Here is a 17,334-nt window from a genome sequence, read left to right as displayed (position 1 = left end):
CAAGCAGATATATGTTGCATTACTTACTGAACGCCCCTCGTGTACTATACAACCGGTCCGTCATCCCACACACTAGTTTAATATTTTAGACATGTAAGGTACAAACTGAGCAGTTATTTTCCGGAGGATCGTCGACTGACAGGGACTGATGACCACTATGCTACTGCAGCGACGATGGTTACAAACGACAAAAGCTTGGTAGAAGCGATAGCAAGTCATTCATAAACTACGTAAAAGACTAACAGAAACATTTACTTCAAATTCGACAGACGTAGACGACTCGTGGTTAAAGTTCAGATATAACAAAAAATGAACTTTAGACGTATATGTAACAGTTAAGGTACTAAAAGACAGAAACGACTCACCTTGGATTAAAGGAACCATTTGGCGAATGTTGCGAGGAAAGAGACCGTTACATTTTCTGTTCAATGGAAACGTAGAGGAACTTGTAGGGAAAACTTCATGTCAGCTCGTGCATTTGCAAGAAACAGTAACTGTAAAGCCAAAATCAAAGACAGATACTGACGAACATAGTATGCAAATTCTGTGTGACAAGTCTTGAGGAACAGTAAGAACACAGCCCAGGTAAACAGTGTAGAACAGTTTTATTAACAAATGCATAAACCAAATAACTCCCCCTTGGTGTTGTGGTCCTGAGACTGGTTTGATGCAGCTCTCCATGCTACTCTATCCTGTGCAAGCTTCTACATCTCCCACTACCTACTGCAGCCTACATCCTCCTGAATCTGCTTAGTGTATTCATCTCTTGGTCTCCCTCTACGATTTTTACCCTCCACGCTGCCCTCCAATACTAAATTGGTGATCCCTTGATGCCACAGAACATGTCCTACCAACCGATCCCTTCTTCTAGTCAACTTGTGCCACAAATTCCTCTTCTCCCCAATTCTATTCAATAGCTCCTCATTAGTTATGTGATCTACCCATCTAATCTTCAGCATTCTTCTGAAGCACCACATTTCGAAAACTTCTATTCTCTTCTTCTCCAAACTATTTATCGTCCATGTTTCACTTCCATACATGGCTACACTCCATACAAATACTTTCAGAAACGACTTCCTGCCATTTACATCTATACCCGATGTTAACAAATTTTTGTTCTTCAGAAACGCTTTCCTTGCTATTGCCAGTCTACATTTTATATCGTCTCTACTTCGACCATCATCGGTTATTTTGTTCCCCAAATAGCAAAACTCCTTGACTACTTTAAGTGTCTCATTTCCTAAATAATTCCCTCAACATCACCCGATTTAATTCGACTACATTCCATTATCCTCGTTTTGCTTTTGTTGATGTTCATCTTATATCCTCCTTTCAAGACACTATCCATTCCGTTCAACTGCTCTTCCAAGTCCTTTGCTGTCTCTGACAGAATTACATTGTCATCGGCGAACCTCAAAGTTTTTATTTCTTCTCCATGGCTTTTAATACCTACTCCGAACTTTTCTTTTGTTTCCTTTACTGCTTGCTCAATATACAGATTGAATAGCATCGGGGAGAGGCTACAACCCTGTCTCACTGCCTTACCAACCACTGCTTCCCTTTCATGTCCCTCGACTTTAATAACTGCCATCTGCTTTCAGTACAAATTGTAAACTCCCCCTTAGAAAAATAAATAATCATAACAACTGCTTGTGAAGGTTAGCATTATGCATTGATTTTTCAAAAGTTTTATCCTGGGCTGACGGTAGTCCACTCTGCGATTCATTTCACAGTGCAAGGTGAGGTAAGGTCGGCGGCTGATACCAAATTCGGTGCAGCCCCTGATGTAGAGGCCACAGCCCGACGGTGGCATGACACTGCGGGCTCCCTCCGTCGGCGGTGGCTGGCGCACTTCGCAGGCAGTGAAGTTTCCAATGAGACTCTGATTCAAGAATTGCCAAGCGCCTGGTTCAAAGACTCGGAGAGAAATTGAGCACATAAACGATAGTTCGTGGGAGTGTTTCTACATTTTTAGAAAGCCTGCGCCCGTGTTCAAATGTGTGTGAATTCCTAAGGACCAAACTGGTGAGGTCATCGGCCCTAGACTTAAACTGACTTAGACTAACTTACGCTAAGGACAACACACACACACACACCCACGCCCGAGGGAAGAGTCGAACGTCCGGCGGGAGGGGCCTCGCGATTAGTGACACGGCGCCCGTGCCATTAATGACTTAAATAGACGACGAAAAAAATCCTGCCATGAAGAAGAAGTTGTGGGATATAAATGAAAGCTGGTAGGCTGTTTCTACATTTGAAAGATGATATCCATCCCAATTTCTCGGCATTCTTCTGAGAATGGTGCTAGTAGCATAACTATGAGGATGCAAATCAGGTTTCAAATGGTTCAAATGGCTCTGAGCACTATGGGACTTAACTGCTGAGGTCATCAGTCCCCTAGAACTTAGAACTACTTAAACCTAACTAATCCAAGGACATCACACACATCCATGCCCGAGGCAGGATTCGAACCTGCGACCGTAGCGCCTGCGCGGTTCCAGACTGTAGCACCTAGAACCGCTCGGCCACTCCGGCCGGCAAATCAGGTTTGCTTCGAGTACACACTGTAAAGGTCGTGACCGTTAGTTATCTTCGAGATTGGGCGTAGAGAGTTGGTGTTAGTCAAGAATGCCTGTAAAGTTACAAAGACGCCATCATCAACAACTCAAAAAAAAAAAAAAAAAAAAAAAAAAAGTGGTAAGGTCTTATGGGTCCAAACTGCTAAGTTCATCGGTCCCTAAGCTTACGCACTACTTAATCTACCTTAAACTAACTTACGCTAAGGACAACACACACACGCATGCCCGAGGGAGGACTCGAACCTCCGACGGGGGGAGCCGCGCGGACCGTGACAAGACACCTAGACCGCGAGGCTACCCCGCGCGACTCACCTCACTGAGTTTGAACGAAATCCTGTAGTAGCGCTACGAGAAGCTAAATGTTAATTCTGCGATATTGCGGAAACACGTGGCCGGAATGTAGCCACTGGCAGCCGTGGTCAAGCGAATATACGCTCGCAAGAAGACTTGGCTCCAGATGGCCACGTGGCACTACCGAGAGTGAAGAACATCGTGTTCGGCGTATAGTTCTGGTGCATCGTACCTCATCTACAGCAGCGATATGAGGAGCAGTTGGCACCACAACGGTTACTTCAAGCACAGCTCCGAGCCAGTCGCCCTGTAGCGTGCGTTCCACTGGCCCCAAACCACCGCCATTTGCGAATTCAGAGACGTCAAACGATAGCTCATTAGAAGGCAGGGTGAATGTCTGAAGCAAGCTGGTTCTGCCTCGGTTCCCGTGATGGTAGTGTGTCGGTTAGAAGGAGGACATTTGCGTGCCTGCAGCAGGTACTGGCATTGGCACTTTATCCTTACCAGACCAAACTGGTGAGGTCATCGGTCCCTAGACTTACACACTGCTTAAACTTACGTAAACTATATTACGCTAAGAGCAACACAGACACCCATGCGCAGCCTGTGACATGGAGTCTCAAACTGCGCGGCCACTCCGCGCGGCTGCCTACAGTTAACCTGTCTGCCTGCTAGACACACTGGACCTACACCCGGAGTAATGGTTTGGGGTGCGATTTCGTATGACGGGAGGAGCACTCTCGTGGTCATCTCACGCACCCTTGCTGCAAATTTCTTCGTCAGTCTGCTGGTTCGACCTGTTCTGCTGCATCTCATAAACAGCATTCTAGGGGGAGCTTTCCACCAGGATAACGTTATGTAGCGGTTTTTGTGCATCATCAACATCGACAAGTGCAATGAATCAATGAACACGGATGATTCGCTACTCGATGGCATTCTGCGGTTTGAATTCACTCTGGTTTTTTTTTTTTTTTAGCAGTTGCATTGGTTTGATTTTGTAAGTGATACTGACAATATTATACACATGTATAATGCATTATTCAAACTAAGACTTCTCCCGGATAATTATTTTGTTGAAATTGCACAAGAATTCCACCCGACGTAGTGTAATAATGTTGACTGTAAGCTGTGTTCATATCACTAAAATTACAGATCGTACATCAGAGCTTTTATAATTTTTTTTGTCTTCGATGGATTTAATTATTCTTAGCAAATTGATCATGAAAAGGAACCACAGAATACCACCCGCACACAACACTGACGTATGCTACCAAAAAATATTTTTCTCCGTGATTCGTCCGTAGTTAGTTTTGGCCTCATACATCAGCAATGAAATCTTGTTCAACAATAAATACGATCAGCACTGTTCTTAGAAAATGCAGTCTGATTCGATTAATTTTTTCTTTTATAAATAGGGTTCAGTACCACCGGTGCACATTTATTTCTTACACATCGGAATGTTGAAAGTTTGCAGTTTCAAGTAATTTAAATTTGCCGCTGTAATAAAAGTTAAGATGGTGGCCAACAAAAGATATAGGATTTCTTTCTTAATTAAGATTTTCCTTTTTCTAATAAATCATGTAAATCATTTAAATTGATGCCACCAATAAAAAAATTATTAAATTGTTTTGAAAATTAGTTTAACACAAACCCATGCTATTTTCAACTAGAAGTACAGACGAAGTTGCTATATAATCGCAACTAACAATGGCTGCGCTTCTTGCAGCTATGATAAAACAATTAATACAAAATTATAATTAAAACAGGAAGTGAATTTTCAATAATTAATCATAAATAGTTTTAACGCATTTGGCTCTATTTGTTTTACCAGCAAATGAACATAAACGTACAATAATTTTACATTAAATGTTTTTCATTTAACAGACCTCAAATCGATTCGCGTCTTGCGTCGGCGATGTACATCAGAGGAAGACGACGAAAGGGTACAAAACAAAAGAAAAGAATAACATAGATTAACAAAGAATGTGAGACAAATATTGTGTCTGTTTTACACAATTATCATCTTTTTAAGAAATAATTACATAATTGAATGAATATTATCCACACGTTCATATTCCACTCGTAATAATATATATATCGTGGATGTTATAGTTAGGCACATGCGCTATTGTAATCCAACATGCTTCGCAGAGTGTTGATATGTTGCCTTGGCCTGTTCGATCACCAGATCTGTCTCCATTCGAAGACATCCGAGTATGAGACATCACTGTAACAACTCCACCGTCATCCATAGACGACTTTAGCCGTCCCTGTATTGACTTACCATGTGCAACAAGCAATGGACTCCATCTCACAAACTGACATCCGAAGCCTGTACAACACCATACGTTCAGGTTTGCATGCTTTCATTCAACATTCTGGTAGTTTCACCGGTTATTAATGTACCAGCATTGCACACTTGGATTGGCTTAGATAGCGCATACATTAACCTATGACCTTGCAATGTTAATCATTTACATACGTTATCTAGACAAATGTATTTCCGAAATTTCATTGTTCTACATTAATTATTCCGGTCTCGGAAACTGACATACGGCCAGGAGAGAGGCGTGCTGTTCACATGCCCCTCCATATCCGCATCCAGTGACGCCTGTGGGCTGAGGATGCCACGGCGGCCGCTCGGTACCGTTGGGCCTTCATGGCGTGTTCGGGAGGAGTTTAGTTTTAGTTCTACATTAATTATAATCGGTGTTGCGATTTTTTTTCCGTCAGTGTATTTGTGATCACGTGGCTCGCAGAAGAAAGGAGACCGCGAGGCGTGTGGCATCTAGCGGCTCTCACGCTGCGGCTTGCTGGCCTAGCCAGCGTGCTCTATTGTGGCTCCTTCGTCCGCTGATGTGGCCCCTACCTGGTAGGTCAGTTCGCATACCACAGGTGTGAGAGGGGTCGCAGGTCTGTTGGGCGAACGGCTCGTACAAAATGAAAACTTCCAACTATCCTCTCGCAGACACGGCCAGTGCTAAAACTGAAGATCAGCAGAAAAAACTGAAATATTAAGTTCTGAATTAATGTCAACATCAATATTTACATCTACATCAACAGCCCATAATCCGTCTTATGGTGTGTAACGGAGGGTACTTTTGGTAGCATAGTCAATTCCCCGTTCCCTGTTCCATTCACGAACGATGTGTACGAAGAACGACTCTCGATAAACATCCATACAAGTACACCACTGGCCATTAAAATTGCTACACCAAGAAGAAATGCAGATGATAAACGGGTATTCATTGGACAAATATATTATACTAGAACTGACATGTGATAACATTTTCACGCAACTTGGGTGCATAGATCCTGAGAAATCAGTACCCAGAACAACCACCTCTGGCCGTAAAAACGGCCTTGATACGCCTGGGCATTGAGTCAAACAGAGCTTGGACGGCTTGTACAGGTACAGCTGCCCATGCAGCTTCAACACGATACCACAGTTCATCAAGAGTAGTGACTGGCATATTGCGACCAGACTTTTTCAGTTGGTGAGAGATCTGGAGAATATGCTGGCCAGGGCAGCAGTTGAACATTTTCTGTATCCAGAAAGGCCCGTACAGGACCTGAAACATGCGGTCGTGCATTATCCTTCCGAAATGTAGGGTTTCGCAGGGATCGAATGAAGGGTAGAGCCACGGGTCGTAACACATCTGAAATGTAACATCCACTGTTCAAAGTGCCGTCAACGCGAACAAGAGGTGACCGAGACGTGTAACCAATGGCACCCCATACCATCACGCCAGGTGATACGCCAGTATGGCGATGACGAATACACGCTTCCAATGTGCGTTCACCGCGATGTCGCCAAACACGGATGCGACCATCACGATGCTGCAAACAGAACCTGGATTCATCCGAAAAAATGACGTTGTGCCATTCGTGCACCCAGGTTCGTCGTTGAGTACACCACCGCAGGCGCTCCTGTCTGTGATGCAGCGTCAAGGGTAACCGCAGCCACGGTCTCCGAGCTGATAGTCCATGCTGCTGCAAACGTCGTCGAACTGTTCGTGCAGATGGTTGTTGTCTTGCAAACGTCCCCATCTGTTGACTCAAGGATCGAGACGTGGCTGTACGATCCGTTACAGCCATGCGGGTAAGATGCCTGTCATCTCGATTGTTAGTGATACGAGGCCGTTGGGATCCAGCACGGCGTTCCGTATTACCCTCCTGAACCCACCGATTCCATATTCTGCTAACAGTCATTGGATCTCGACCAACGAGAGCAGCAATGTCACGATACGATAAACCGCAATCGCGACAGGCTACAATCTTACCTTTATCAACGTCGGAAACGCGATGGTATGGATTTCTCCTCCTTACACGAGGCATCACAACAACGTTTCACCAGGCAACGGCAGTCAACTGCTGTTTGTGTATGAGAAATCGGTTGGAAACTTGCCCCATGTCAGCATGCTGTAGGTGTCACCACCGGCGCCAACGTTGCGTGATTGCTCTGAAAAGCTAATCATTTGCATATCACAGCATCTTCTTCCTGTCGGTTAAATTTCGCGTCTGTAGCACGTCATCTTCGTGGTGTAGCAATTTTAATGGCCAGTAGTATAATTTCTCTGATTTTCTTGTCGTGTTCATTTTGTGCGATATAAGTAGGAGGACGTAATATATTGCCTGACTCTTCCGCAAAAGTACACTCTCTTAAATACAATAGTAAACGTCTCCATGATACACAATACCTCTCTTATAATGTCTACCACTGGAATTAGTCGGCTCCCTCGTGAGGCTCTCGCGCTAACTAAACGCCCCATGTCGAAATCTGCCGCTCTTCATCAGATGCCTTAATTCATGAGAGTTCTACTGCTGTATTGCCGTCCAAACGACGCATAAACTCACAAGTGAGTTACTAAAGAAATAACATTCCTTCTATTGAAAAACAATTCGAAATGCAGCATACATTTGGCTTTGACAGAATTTCTGTTAAATACTAACATGTTCAACAGGATTAATGCCTTTTACCAGCTCATATTTATCGAATATCTCTCGAATAGCGAATAGTCAACTTAACTGGAAAATAACGCAGGTCTCTCTTGTTTATAAACAGGACAAATGGGCGGATGCCTGAAACCACAAACTAATGTTGTTAACATTTGTCTGTTGTAGGGTTGTAGAGCAGATTCTAAACTACAGCATTCTGTCCTTTCTCGAAACTTATTTCCAAGAATCAAAAATGGCTTAGAAAAAAAAATAGTTGTGTGAAATACTGCTTGGTATGATGCGTTGCAAATAGTCGATGCAGGTAAATAGGAATATTCCGTCTCCTTAGATTTTCAAAAGGCGTTCGACATTGCTCATTGTTGTTGGCTCGTCAACAATATGAGCTCATATGGAGCAGCTTCCCAAATACCCAAGTGCAGATCGAATAATTTTGACTAGTAGTCCATTATGTGATATTGTGCAACGAATGTTCATCAGGAACGAAAATAGCGTCGGTTGTCGCCCAAGTAAGCATAATAGAACGTCAAATGTAGTCAATATAATGTCATTACACTATATACCAGATGTGTTCAGAATCACACTTCGACCACTCGCTGATGATTCTGTTATCGACAGGAAAGTATCGTCGTTAGACGATCCTAAGGAAATGACTTTGACTCCTCTTGTTGTACTTACGTGGCTAATATACAGGGTGAATCACCTAAAACTTGCACTGCAAATGTTGCGGAAATGGAAGGTGCTATTGATGTGGGATTTTCGCAGAATAAATTGCTAGTCAGGGGCTCACATAATTAGCCAATAATACTTACAACTTGTATATTTTATGCAAACATACACTGTTTAAATGACCAAATGCCTATTGACATTAACAAACTAAAAGTAGCGTAAATTAGAATGTCACTAGTATGTGTTGCAGGAGTCTAGCGCTAATCGCTTACGAGATATCGTATTTTGAAAAGTTCCCACACCAACACTTGTACAATACCAGTGGTAGCACACACTAAAGAAAAACGCAAGTGCATACACTAGTTATGTGGATTCTGACCGAGACAACTGACCATCACAGGTTGTGTTCAAAATGACTACAGGCAGCGGCGGTACACACTTCCAGTTTGGTATGGAATGACTGCTTCACACGTGATAGCATTTAAGCGGATTTTCATTATCTCAGAAAAACTGTTGAGCGTTGTACCTGTCGTGTATTCTGCTGCCTATATTTTTTTTTTACATCGCTTCCTATTGCGCATACAGCTGCTGACTCGCCGTGTTTTCTCCTCTCGGTGATCGAAAAAAGACCCCAAGCTAAAGTGTTGATTTTATGCTTGACTATAAACAACTTATCGTCTTTGCTGACAATACAAATCTACATTTTTGTAGTGGAAAATCAGTATTGCTTTGGCTGAGTTATGTACTGAACAGTCACTATCTCAGCATCTTTAATACACGCGTTCATTACTAATCAGTGTACATTGATTAAATCGAAGATTTCAGTTTCAAGCATAAACAGTTCTGATCTCACACAGATGAATTACGTAACACTATCGTTCTATAAATTATCTTTTAGTAAACCAATTTCACTTTTTTTTACGCTTGGAATGTTATATCTGTTATTTTCCGGGTATAACGATATGTCAAACCATCTGTGTGCACCACTTTTAATAACATCATAAATATTTGGGGAAGTTGCACAATATATTAAGCCATATGTATGTGTTTAACACTTTTTACATTCTGTGTCTGAATTTATTTCAGAATATACTCTGATCCATCACCATCATTAAATACCTTTAAAAATGTTCGAAAATTGTTATTAATGTCAAGTGTTCCAAGCCATACACTAACTGCGATAATGTTGCAATCAATAAATGCTCAGGTATGTTAGGTGTGAACCTCTGAGCAAGAAGGACAGTTTATTATTTTCTGTAATTATAGTAACACTGTTGTTAACTCAGCCTTGTTTCTTGACTGTCATTGTAAATTCGTCTCTTTCATGGGACAGTAGTCTTAGTGGATGATTCCTTTCTGCAGGGGGTACAAAGAGGTTCACAGGTTTTATATCTCCATTCATCACGTAAATAATAAGTTGTTACAGAATCGTATTAAACTACATTTATTTATTATCTATTGAATTCCATAATACACTGTAAACACAACACAGTCCTTCCAACTCTCTACTACAATTGACGAATTACAACCTACAAGTGCAACTCATCGCGCCAAAACGTTACATACACTACTTATTGACAAGAACAGAGATATATCACTTTCAGTGCAAAGATATGTGTACACAATTAGTATAATCAATATATATATATTATAACATATAATATATATTATAATTACATAATATATATTTTATAGAGGAAAACGGATGTGATGTCTTAACTTATCTTTTAGAATAACTGTAGAAATAGTTGGTATAATCATAATTCAAATTTTAAATATACACGACTTCAAATACGAATATAACGGAAATGCATCAGAAATATAAAAATAATTATGTTTCTCATAAAATAATCTTATGTAGCTTGATGCTTTATTTCTGTTTATAAAAAGAACGATCATTTTAGTTGTAACATCAAAATTATGACAAATGCAGAATTTCAATTTCGATTCCATTGGCTCGAGCTGTGAACTAATTTGTGTCGGAGTCTCCAGTACGTGACAAAAAAAGTTCTGGTTTCATTACTATACCTATAATGAAAATCTACAAGAAGCGTATTAGAACTTTTTAAAATAACCGTTACTAAAGCTGTGGATTTGTCAGAACAATACTGAATCAACTTATTCAACAGCAGCCAGATTTACATTAAAATGGCTTTGTTGTTGGAATTGATTTCACGTGTAATTCAAAGCTGCGTAGTTTACAAGCTTCTCTGGAACAAACACTTTCTTCCTCAACGAGGAGGCCCCAGAATATGACTTCGTAAGACAATTGTTAGCGAAAATAAGGAAAGTAAGTCTAACTTTTGATATTTCCGCAACCAAACTCTGGTACTATGAATACTCCAACAATTGCAGAGCATAGGTAGTTGAGAAAATGTGTATCACGTAATTTCCAGTTCAAGTTCTTGTAAAGAAGCTTATATATTGTTTATTTTTCCGTCTCAGTTGCATATTTTTTACAGTACGGCTAGTTTCGATGACCAGCGATTACCTTCAGATCCTCGGAGAAGCGTAAGCAACCCGTCGTGTGTGTTTCGGAAATACACATCAGAAAATGATATGTAATCTTTTTTTACACATCAACTCAGTTTCTGAATTCTGTTGCGACGAATATGTTGCATATAGTGAACATTATGCTTTGTTTATCGATTTTCGTACTTGCATTATTTGTAGTGGTATGGTCAGGCTTTGTGTAATACAGAATAGCTTGTGGTTTCCAATTTCTGTGAATACTAACGTCAACTATGTGCCAAGTCGAAAACCACAGTAATACACTTAGGTGAATAAAGTCGTGGAATAGCAAAATGTACATATACAAATGGCGGTAGTATCGCTCACGAAAGGCATAAAAGGGCAGTACATTGGCAGATCTGTCATTTGTACTCAGGTGATTAATTTTAAAGGATTTACGACATGATTATGATCGCACGACGGAATTAACAGACTTTGAACGCGGAATGGTAGTTGGAGATAGACGCAAGGGACATTACATTTCGGAAACCATTAGGGAATCCCATAATCCGAGATCCACAGAGTCAAGAGTGTGCCGAGAATACCAAATTTCAGGCATTACTTCTCCTCACGGACAACACAGTGACCAATGGCCTTCTCTTAAGCACCGAGAGCAGCGGCGTGAAATACCCGCAGAAATCAATGTGGGAGATACGACGAATGTCCATTAGTACAGTACGGCGAAATTTAGCTTTAAAGGGCTATGGCAGCAGACGACCGACGTGGATGCCTTTGCTAACAGCACGACATCGCCTGCAGTGCCTCTCCTGGACTCGTGACCTGGTAAGTTGGACCCTACACGACTGCAAAGCCGTGTCCCTGTAAGATGAGTCCAGATTTCACCTGGTAAGAGCTGATGGTAGGGTTCGAGTGTGGCGCAGACTCGACGAAGCCACAGACACAAGTTGTCAACAAGGCACTGTGCAAGCTGTCGGTGGCTCCGTAATGCTGTGGTCTGTGTTTACATGGAATGGACTAGGTCCTCTCGTCCAGTTGAACCGATTATTGACTGCAAATGGTTATGTTCGGCTACTTGGAAACTTGACTTCATGTTCCCAAACAGTGATGGCAGCTTCATGGATGACAATGTGTAATGTCACCGGACCACAATTGTTCGCAATTCGTTTGAAGGACATTCCGGAAAATTCGAGCGAATGATGTGGCCACGCAGATCGCCCCAATGAATTCCATCGGACTTTTATGGAACGTAATCGAGAGGTCAATTCGTACACAAAAACCTGCACCGGCAACACTTTCGCAGTTACGGACGACTGTAGAGGCAGCGTGGCTCAAAATTTTTGCAGGGGAATTCCAATGGCTTGTTGAGTGATGCTGTGTCTAGTTGCTGCATTACGCCGGACAAGTGGAGGTGCAACACGATACTAGGAGGTACCCAGACTTTTCTCACCTCAATGTAGTTCATTTGCAGAGAACCAGTTAATAATTTCAGACACAGTTTATTTATATTTTCTAGACTTGAAGTTTGTCCCTTTAGGCTTATGCAACGTCCCCTTAGAAATATTATACATGACTGTGCTTAAACTGACACACAATATTTTTAGCGGAACGCAATCTGACTTTCAAAAATCCCTACAAAAGAATGGCCCTGACTAACAATAACCTATACCTTTCACAAATCACTTACCTCACAAAAATCTTCGTTACTCGAACTGCTGCAATACAGCGAGCGCCACTACTGCCAGCTAAATAAAAGATTCAAACTATGGAAGGCACTAACTACTGATAGGCATAGTTAGCAAATGAAAGATTTTGATAGAGAACAAATGATGTATTTACCTTAATAGTCATAATATACTGTATATAGCAGTCCATGACATCCAGTCTTACAAATTTCAAAACTCCGCCATCTCTCTCCCCACATCCACCACTGCTGGCGGCTCACCTCCAACTGCGCAACGCTACGCGCTGTTAACAGCCAACTGCCCAACACTACAATGGCAGACAACAATGCAAACTAGCCACAGACTGCACACAGCACAGCCAGTGATTTACATACAGAGCGCTACGTGGCGTTACCTATATAAAAACCTAAACAGCCTACTTACAGGCTTCTGTATAATACTTACATCATCAACAAAGATAACCGTGATATTTTACGACGTATCATTTTATGTAGTAAGAAGAACGGATCGCGTGTCGATGCTTACGGTACAGGTGTAGCAAGTTTTCTCCATCATGAGGATGGCATTTTGCTTTGTGTATTCACTGGGTTTCTTAGAGTCTATTTTTGCGTTCGCTTAATCCAACAGGATGAAAACTACTTGTGAGCAAGATCTCTGATATTTAAGCTTTTCTAGGAGAACACTGTGAACTGCAGAATAAATTGTTGTTCTGGATAACAACAGTTGTGTTACTGAACATGCGAGATACAGGAGAGTCTTCTGCTCACCGGAAGTGTTTTGCCAGACGTGAGCTTCCGTGGCGACCTGGTAACGTAAGACAACAAGGCGCTGATAGACTGTCTTATCTCACCGGGGACACGCAAGACGGGAAGTGGAAATGTCGAAAAGGCCTGCTGGATCTTTTAGTCTATCGTTCTCCTTGCGCAGGTTTGCTAGCAGAATACGTTAAAACTGCTCTTGAGGATCCATGGGATGCTCAGAGTCTCTAACGCTGGAATACACCAATCGCCCCAGATGCCTTAGCCGATTTTTGCAGCAGATCTCTTAGGCAGTGTCTGTAGATAAAGCAATGGTGGTACCCATACAATTTACGCAAAACTGGCAGAATACGAGTACATCACCATCTTCTGTTTGTAGTAGAGTACTGCAACATATTGTGTGTTTAAAAACAATGACCCACTTCAAGCAAAACGATCTTCGTTACAGCAAGAATTCCGAAAACATCGATCATGTGAAACAGAACTCACGCACTTCACAAATCATGTCCTAAAGGTCAGTGACGAAGGTTAACTGGTGGATGCACTGTTTTTGGGATGTCGGAATGTGATGGATTGTCACGCTTGTTCAGGAAAATACAGTCGCACGGGATATCTAGACACGTGTGGGATTGGGCTGAACACTCTTCATAGTGTGACATTCCTGTCTAGCTCTGACACATTTGTAGATGCACGTCGAAATACCGAGTGATTACAATTAAAGTGTAGCTATTCATGGTGGTCCAATGTGGGCTATAATTCTCGTATGACAGTGAAACTTAGTAGATATGCTAATGGGTTAATGTTAAATCTATTTACGCTGGAAAACAAATTAGTTCTAATTGTGGCCACCAGGTGCAAATCTTTCGCTATGCACTATTTGTATGATTTTATGACATCCACTGCCATTTGACAAGCCATAACGTGAATGAACAGTGTGGCTATCGAGAAGAGATGTTCGTAAAACTGTTTTATGTGAACGGCAGCAATTACAGTGCTCCATTCACAGAATATTGCCGACTGAAATGGCTGAAGAGAGACTCGATGTCATTAAATGGTTTAAAGAAGATGATGAAGAAATTCGAAAACACAGTCGAGCTCGGCGTGGCAGGTGGCGTTCTATTCCGGTGGAAGTTGTTGATGAGGCTTCTGTTGCTGTAACTGATCACGCAGAAAGTGCCCCGGGTAGAGCCATTGCTTGTGCGGTGTCACGAGAATTGTCCATACCATTGTCAACAGCGCGGAAAGTCTGCAGTCTATTTTACACTAGTACCCGGACAAGATCTAGACGGTGCAGCAACTGAAACCTACTTAATCCGCAGCAACATTCTGAATTTGTTCTTTGGTTTCTGGCATGGATCGGGGTAGATAACATGTAGCATAACATGTGGCCAGGCAATGTTACATGAAGTGACGAAGCACACTTTACACTACAGGGTGCAGTTAAAACACGGGACTGCCGGACTTGGAATACTGGTAAGCCGCGTGCTGTACACGAAGAGCCGTTGCACTCGCCGTGTGTGTTTGTGTGGTGTGCATTTGCAAGCCACTTCATTCTCGGTCCGTTCTCCTTTGAGGAGAACACTCCCAGAGGGCCTGACTGATGTACCGTGGCGTTTTCATGTTATCGAGACCTCCATGGACAGCATGTAATTCGTGTTTTGGAAGTGCGCAACTGTGTAGAAACCACTATTTTCATGCAAGATGGGGCAGCACTTCAAGTCGCTCACCCAGTGAAAGATCTGCATAATGCAATATTCCACTAATGTGTTATCTTCGGAGGTCATCCAGATGCGTGGCCTGCAAGATCACATGATCCGAAACCATGTGACTTTTGGCTCTGGAGATATCCAAAAGAATGCGTTTATCAGGGACGCATTCCAGCTCTACCCGATCTGAAGGCCTGTACACAGGAAGACGTTGCTCAGAGTCCACCAGAAGTGCTGCCAGCAAATGCTAATTACGTCGTTTTATGGATGCCGAATCTCATCGACGTCTCCTGTGCTCACAGTGAACAAACTGTATAAGCAGCGATTAATAACAAAATCAACGTTATGTCTTTCTCACCTGCTCAACCTTTTCTGCCCAAGTCCCATTTATTTCGCATTACATACGGAAAAACTTACGTAGGTCTTTCTTGCACTCACAGCGCTAGATTTGCACATGGAGGCCAAAATTGGAACTACAGGATTTATCAGAAAGAATCATCCGATTTGCAAAAAATCGTAACTACGAGGTGTGTTTTTTAAGTACGGACCATTTGAACATAAGTACACAACGAAAGGTTATTTGAAAAAAAAAAATTATTTTCAGAAAGTACATACTTCACTCTATTTTTCGACATAGTTGCCAAGTTTGTTGAAACACGTATCATACCTTACAAAGAATTTTAAAATACCATCTTCATAAAAACGTACCGCCTGCTCCGATAACCAAGAGTTCACTGTCGTTTTCACGTCGTCGTCATCATTGTAACGGTTGCCACTGAGGTGTTGTTTGAGGTGGAGGAACAGATGGTAATCGCTCGTCGCAAGATCAGGACTGTAGGGTGGGTGGTCTGAAACTTCCCAGACAAAACTGTCCAATAAATCGCGGGTCTGACCTGCAGTGTGAGGTCTTGCATTGTCATGGAGAAGGACAATTCCCTTTGTCAGCATGCCGCGTCTTTTGTTTTGAATCGCTCTGCGTAGCTTTCTCAGGGTTTGACAGTGTGCTTCTGCATTGATAGTGGTTCCTCGTTGCATGAAGTCGACCAACAAAACACCATGCCTATCCCAAAACACCGAAGCCATGATTTTGCGCTCAGACAGTTTGTTTGGCCTTCACCTTTACAGCCGAGTGTGTGTGTGTCTCCATTCCACGCTCTGTTGCTTCGATTCGGGCGTGATATCCGAAACTCATGTTTCGTCTCCAGTTACGATCTGACTCAAGAAGCCGTCACCATCTTAGTGATAACGAGTCAAGAACTTCATCGCACACTCAAATCTTTGGTTTTTGTGGTCCTCTGTTAGGAGTTTTGGGACCCAACGCAACACAGTTTCCTAAACTTTAGGTGTTCAGAAACAATGTTGTAAAGCACTGATCTCGACACGTCAGGAAATTCGTTCAGAGACCTATTATTGTGAAACGCCTGATCTCACGAATCCTCGCTTCAACTGAAGCCACCAAATCATCTGTAATCAAAGAATGGCGACCGGAGCGGTCCTCATCATGAACGTTGTCACGGCCATCTTTGGATTCTCGTACCCACTTACGCACTTTGCTTTCACTCATAACAGTATCACCGTACACTTCGCAAATCTGTCGATGAATTTCTGCAGCAGACAGGTTCCTTGCTGAGCGAACCTCACACACGGCGGGCGAGTTGACAATCTTAAACATTTTGAAAGCACAGAACAGAACTGTACAGGTTAGCTACAGAGCTGAAACTTAGCACGGTTGTTCCCGAGGCATGTCGGTACACGACGCACGTGCTCGTTGCAGTATGCACGCAAACTACTAGTGTCTACAACAAAACGGACCTTACTTTAAAAACGCGCCTCGTATTATGTTATTTCATATATGTGCGTGAACAATGTACTGTTGGAAATAACAACTCTCGAGTTTTATATGGCTCCAGCTAGGTAGCAACGGTGTGCGCCCACTTCAGTTCTAGTAAATATGGTGTCGCGACAACTAAAAGCGTTTTGTGTTCTTCATTTTGCGGCAGTGCGGGCCAGTAATAATTGTTCAACGTGACTTTCCTATAAGGTATGGTGTGGCTTCACCTAAAGCACAGAGCGTTAGACGATGGCATGAACAGTTCCGAGAAACAGGTTGTTTGGTAAGAGCAAATCGCCGGGCCGTCCCCGAGTGTCTGACACAGACGTCGAACGCATCCGTCTTAGTTTCACAAGGAGTCCGCAGAAATCCGTTCACCGAGCAGCTCGT

Source organism: Schistocerca americana, chromosome 3 (assembly GCF_021461395.2).
Source record: "Schistocerca americana isolate TAMUIC-IGC-003095 chromosome 3, iqSchAmer2.1, whole genome shotgun sequence".
In the NCBI taxonomy this organism is placed as follows: domain Eukaryota; kingdom Metazoa; phylum Arthropoda; class Insecta; order Orthoptera; family Acrididae; genus Schistocerca; species Schistocerca americana.
Note: the sequence above shows the minus strand (reverse complement) of the source record.